The sequence below is a fragment of the Manis javanica genome, chromosome 4 (genome assembly GCF_040802235.1).
Source record: "Manis javanica isolate MJ-LG chromosome 4, MJ_LKY, whole genome shotgun sequence".
NCBI classification, from domain to species: domain Eukaryota; kingdom Metazoa; phylum Chordata; class Mammalia; order Pholidota; family Manidae; genus Manis; species Manis javanica.
In genome coordinates, this window is record NC_133159.1 from 28613296 (window position 1) to 28619951 (window position 6656).

Sequence of the window (6656 nt, forward strand, 5' to 3'; positions counted from 1 at the left end):
GCTAGGGCAGAGAGGCGGCTGAGCGTCAGTTGTCAGGGGCCTTGGGTGCTGGGCTAAGGAGCTAGGACTCCATCCTATAAGCAGTGAGGGGGTCACTGAAGGGTTTGAAGTAAGGAGAGGTGTGCCTAGATTTGGGTTTTGGAGAAACTGCAGTGTAGGGAATGGATAGGAGAAGGAGGGGGTAGGGAGGGAGGCCAGAGAAAAAGCTATTGCAGTAGTTCAGAAGATGGTGGTCCAAACAGGGGCTTGGGGCAAGGACTACAGATGGGTGGACTCCAGCCAGGGCAAACTTGCTACACAAACTGCCAGTGACCATCCCTCCTACCTGAAGGATTACTTCCTTCCAGCCTGCAGGCAGGACCCTGCCGGTCCCCTAAGAGCAGTGTGGCTGGGAGAGCAGCAGGACAGAGTCCCCCTCCTCCAACTGCAGCCTGAGACTGGGAAGGGGTCCTAGGGGAGCCTGCCCATGACGGGGCCAGCCCTAAAGAAGGGCTGAGACCTAGAACCTGTCCCCAGGAACCACATTCATAGACACACGCATACACCCTCTACACTACACACACATACACACGCAGGCATACCCAGCAGAAGGCAGAAGGCAGATACCACAAACACTCACAGGGCACCTGCCTCTCCTGCACGATCCATCCCACCCAAGAAATACCACTATATAACACCCACCTCCAGTCCCCCACAGATGACCTCCACCCACACCAAACCCCTTCTCCACTACACCCAGAGCTTATCCATTCAGTCCATCACATGCCCACCCGGCCTCACACCACCTAACCTCACACCACACAGGAGCTGGGCCAGCCACACTTCACACACATACACAGGTACCCCATACCACCCAGCCAAGGGCTGAGTGAGGCTGAGTGGGAATGGGTCCAAAGTCCCGACCAGACTCCACCCCTGTGTCCATGGGGCTGCCTGAACCTTTATCTAACCCACAGAAAGGCAGTACTTATTTAGGTTAAACATGACCTTGCAGAGCTGGCTGAAATTCTCAAACCAAATAATGTCTGATAGAGTCCTGTCTATGGGAACAAACTTCATAAACCACATGTATGTAAGTTACCTCCATCCTTAGAGTGAAAGACAAGGCACCTCCAATTATAAATGATGGGAAAACTCTGATATCAAAGGCAGTTCTAAATCAAGTAAATGGTCTGCTCCATTCATGCAATAAATTCCATTTTTTACCACAAGGAGATGACTGTTTTTACTAACAGAATATCACTTTTGTCCCCTCCACTAAATAAATGTTGAACACATAAGAATATTGATATAAAGTGGTGTCAAATAATTGGCCTGCCTGGGAGGTGTGCATGTGTCCATCTGGCTGCTCTTAGTTCATTCCTTCCTATGGCCTTCCCAGGATGGTGGGCAGTGGGCTTAGCATTCTCAGTGGGCACATGGTGCCTGTTGCTGGCCACATCTGCTCTAAGGAGGTTCTCACCAACAAGAGCAGCTGCCCACATGGAGGCCTAAGGAAGACACTGAGCCTGGAAGGGCTGTGGCTGATTTTTCTAAGCCCACACTTGACTGTGTCCAAACAGAACTCACCTGTCTGTGGTCTTTGGGGAGCTACAGGGGGACAGCACATTGATCAGCCTAGAAGGAGAGAGAAAAAAGAAAAACACCTTTAAATAGCAGAGCTTCAGATCTGTCATTGGTTCCTAAAGACCCGAGAACACAAGCACTCATGGGCCAGCTCTGAAACAGCCTCCCATGGGGATGCAGAGACAAATTATGTGTGCAAACACACCTATGTGCCCACAGACACACATGTGGGCACAGAGCAACACTCACGTGTACCAACACATATGTGTAGCACAGAGGCAAAAGTGTAGTCCACGCAGGCAGAACAAGCCCAGAAGTGCCTGTACAAGCCCAGAGAGGTACATTCCCATGCATGTAGATACCCAGCACCCGCACACAATATACCCATGCACACACGCAGGTGCTTGTACACCCACTCTGAACTCATCCTTGGCACACAGGAGCACTATCTTCTTGTGTGCCTGCCCACCACCTTCTCTCAGCCTCAAGATGTCACGTTAGGAGCTGAGGGGCCTGGGCCCATTCCTGTGACTGACAAGGTCAAAGGACGTAAATAATGCTGACCTGCCCCACAGGTGGGCAGAGAGCTTTTCAGGTCACTGAAACCCTGCAACCAGATTCAGTCAGCCCGCATCAGAACCACAGGGGTGGGGGGCGGGGGAAGGAGATTTTTTAATTACTGATGCCTGTGCCCCACCCCCAGAGACTCTGATTCAATTGATTAGGGCTGGCCACCAGGCATGGGTGTGTTTTTTAACACTCCCCAGCTGATTCCAATGTGCTTCCAGGCCTGAAAATTACTGAAGCAACCATTTGGCCACTGAGGTCCTGTGGCCATCCTTGTTCTCCAGCAAGACTGCCCCAATAGATGAGAGCCTGAGGATGTGAAGGTGTTCCACCCTCTGCCCTTCAGCTCACTCAGGAGGCCCTTGACACCGACTCTGACCCAGCCGGCAAAGACCCTTTTCCAAGTGTCTCGATAGTACAGAGCGCCCGGGGGCGGGGACGCCCATCCATGCACCGCGGCTGCCCCCTGCTGGACAAAGATGCCGAGCCCAGCTGCCTGCATGACCTGCTTCTCGCCAAGGCGGGCCAGGAGTGTACAGTTCTGAAGAGAAGTCTTCAAACTCTCAGCTCTGCACCTTCCTAAGGCCCAGCCAGCTCTCTGGTCTCAGCTATCTCCAACCTGGGTGATCACAAAGGTCCTTCCCTTTGCTCATCTACTCAACAGTAACCAGTAATGCCAGTGACCTGGCCTGGTCATTGTAACTGGAGCTACAGACATGAATATGGGGATCAATGGAGGAAGCACCTCCAGACACTTAGATGCCCATTCTATCCTCCAACAGCTTCCTGAGCCCCCTTCTTCAAGCCAACAGTGTCCTTGTCTACCCTACAGCCCTAATTCTCCCTAGGATAAAGCCCAGGCCCCATACAAACTGGCTCCTGCTGTCCAGTCTCCCTGGAAGGCGCCCACCAGGAAGCTGCCTACAAAACTCTTACTCACTCTTCTGCATCCTGTTCATGCCACCTCCTCTATGAAGCCTTCCCTGACCTCTTCACTCCACCACTCCCCACACCCCACCCATTAGTTGCTTCCTCTTTTTTTTCCTGAACATCACATGCCTGCCTCTTATAATAATAATTCTGTTTATACGTCTGCCTCCTCCAACCAGATCGGGGTCCCCAGCGGCAGGAACCAGTGGCCTGGGGTCAATAAAGTTCTGTAGAATGAATGAGGCCTTCCCCAACCTGCCCAGTCCATAGGGCACTCTCCCTCTGACTCTGCCACACTGGTGGGCTGAGCCCTTCTGTCATCCAGAGGAGCAATCCCTAGAATAAGGAAGACAATAATAATAGTACCAACACAACAAAATACTTACAAAGTGCCAAGTATATGCTCTGTTCCAAGTGCTTACAAATATTAATTTATGTAACCCTCACAACAACATTATTATCCTCATTTTATAGATGGGAAAACTAAGGCACCGAGAGGTTCAGTGACTTGCCCAAACACACAGCTGGTCAGCCCGGAGCTAGGGTTTAGCCCACAACGCATCTCCAGAGGCTGCACAGTTCATACTTCCCTCTTCATGCAAGAGAGCATTGGTGGGGCACCCAGGTCCACTCTGGCCTGGGCTGTCCCCTGGGCATCTCCTGTGGGTGCTGGGAGGGCCTTCCCAGAGCCAGATTCTCTCCCCAGCCGCCTGTTCGAGGGCTGTGCCTGATTTCCCTTCCCTCTTCACCTTTCTGACGAGAACAGATGCCACTGTAGCTGACAGCCTGCCTGTCAGTGGGAACAAGGGCAGATCCAGCCCCTCGTTTGTCTGGCAAGAAAATGCAATTGGACAGGGAGGCAGCTGAGCATTGGGAGACCTTGAGGCTCCACGGGTGGTGGCAGGAGCCGGCAGGGAAGGGGTACAGCCACAGGACAGGACTTCCCATCCTGAGACCCTCTGGACCAGCCCCTGCCTCTGATCCTCCCTCCCTCCCTCCCATCCTTCTATCCAGACATGGTGTACAGCTACTGTGTGCTGGGCTTGTGCTGGCTACAGGACACAAGGACAAAGTGGCCGCTCTTGTCGCCTGGGATGGTAAGCGGTCCCTTGACTGCAGAAGGCTGGCTTCTCCATGGGCTCATTCTTCTGGCAGCTGGCCTCAGGTCCTCCAGCTGCAGCGCCAGGGGTCATGTTCTGGCGGAGCTGAGGGGCCAGTGGGTGACCCGCAGAGGGTGCTCTCCCTGACGCAGCCCAGCCCGGCCTCCTGCAGTCTGGGGGAGCAAAGTGACAAGGCTGAGTTGCTGAGGCGGCCCCTAAGCTCACTGAGGCCCCTCAGAGGTGAAGCACATCTTTGGCTCCAGTGGGATGGGTGTGTCCCAAGGTGATGAGTGTGTCCAAGGGGCTCTTTGTCAGAGTGCATCTGAGTGTGTGACTGTCTGTATGTGTCTGGGGGTGGGGGGTGGTTGCAGGTAACTGTGCATTTGTGTCTCTGGGCTTTGTGTAATTGGAGCTCACATGTCTGCATGTTACCTGTACCTCTAGGCACCTGTGTGCTGCTGGGTGTCCCTGGGACACGTACCTAGCTGAGCACAGTCATCTCGGCCAGTACCAGCATTGCTGTCACCCACTGAGTACTCACTTTGTACTTTACCTACGTGTTTTTACTTATTACCCGTTTTCAAAAAGTTTCCTGACTGCAACCCTTTCTCAAGCCCCATGCATACGGGGTCTCAGAGGCTAGGCCAAGCCCAGATCCCATGGTGTGGCCTTCAGGCCACAGTTAGCCCAGTGATTCCTCTGGCTGTATGCCCCACCTGCCCCTCTCCTCAGCCAGGAATCCCCCCTTCCCTCCTGTCCAGGAAACTACTACTCACCTTGCAAGACCCAGAAAATACTGCTTCCTCTCAAAGGGCCCCCTTGATGGCCCTGCAACCTTCAGTTGACTTCCAAAGCCTTCCCTGACTTTCCAAGAGTTGGCATCTTCAGTCTGAGTGCTGCTTCCTGACACCCCTCTGGATGGTCATTACTTCTTACATGTCCAGCTTCCCACCTCACCGGGAGCCTGATTCCCCATGGAATCTCCAGCCTGGCACATAGCAGGTGCTCAGGAAACGTTGGCTGAGCACGTGGTGCTGGGCTGGCTAGGGGTAAGGGAAGCAGGGAGGTGGCCCGGTTTCCATTCCCTGAAGCTCTTCCAGCTTTGCTCAAGGATGCAGCCCTGTTCTCTCCCCTGGCTCACCTGTAAGGGTCAAGGTGCTCCGTCCAAAGCAGACTGTCTGAAGCTACCCAGCCCTTGAGGAGCTCCACAGGAATGTGCCCAGAGCACAGACCTCTGCCTGTGCTGAAAGCTCCTCAGCTTGTTTGCCCCTGAACAGCTGCTCCCCCCAGACCAGCAACCAGCCATGGCCACCACCCCTCCCCCCCACAGTCACTCACCGTGTCAGTGTCACCATCGAAGAGGCCTCCCTTGGAAGGGGGCAGGAGAGGGAGGAGGGGCGGGAGGTGGGGGAGAGGACGAGGGGGTAAAAGGCCAGAGCAGCAGAGGGCAGGGAGGGGGAGGCAGGAGGAAAGGGAAAGGGGGACCATCGCTCTTTCTCTTAGTGTCTTGCAGGCTGATGCTTCCCCCTGGTTAAGAACTGCTGTCCAGGCGCAGCCCCAGCCCCTCCTGATGACTGCCATAAGCACTGAGCAAGCTGCTGCATTTTATGACTCTCCAAACCAAAAAAATAATTAGAGCAATTACTGTCATTAGCACTCTGCCCTCTTCACCACCTCCTCTGACAGTGAGCCGCCAACAGGCGCCAGGGAGTCCTGATTGCACCCTGAGTACCTTGCACTCCCTATTTTACACCCACCACCTGCCACCTCCAGGAGCACCAGCCTGGACAGCATAAGCCACCCGCAAGGCTGGGAAGCCGCAAGGAAGGACCTGAGTGGGACTCCCGGCAGACCCCCTCCACCCCTGGGGAAGCTGGAGCCAGGCCCCTGGGAAACCGAGCAGAGAGGGGTGGCCCTCAGGGAAGGAACACACCCGGCCCGACCACAGTGAGACTCGGCCTGGTCCCCCTCCGGCTCTCCAGTGCCGGACCTCCCTCCCTGAGGCAGGACTCCCCCAAGCCCCGTCCTCTCTGGCTCTCCAGCCCCCATCACAGCCCTGCCTCATGTTCCACCACTGCCAGCGAGGGGCCTGGTTACCTGAACCTCAGAGTTTCAGTTTCCCCGTCTGTAAAATGGGCTGTCTTAGTCAGCTCAGGCTGCTGTAAGAAAGTAGCACAAACTGGGTGGTTTAAACAACAGACATTCCTCACTGTCCTGGAGGCTGGCAAGTCCAAGATCAAGGTGCCGGCAGAGTCAGTTCCCGGCAAGAGTCTGCTTCCCAGCTTGCAGGCACAGCCTCCTCCCCGGTGCTCACACATCTTCCCTTGGTTCACACACATGGGGTGGGCAGGAAGGAAAGAGAGGGGAAGCAAAAGGAAGCAAGACTTCTGATGTTTCTTCTTTAAGGGCACTTAGCCCATCCTGGGGCCCTACCTTCATGTCCTCATCTAAACCTTCTCACGTCCCAAAGGCCCATCTCCAATCCCACCACAT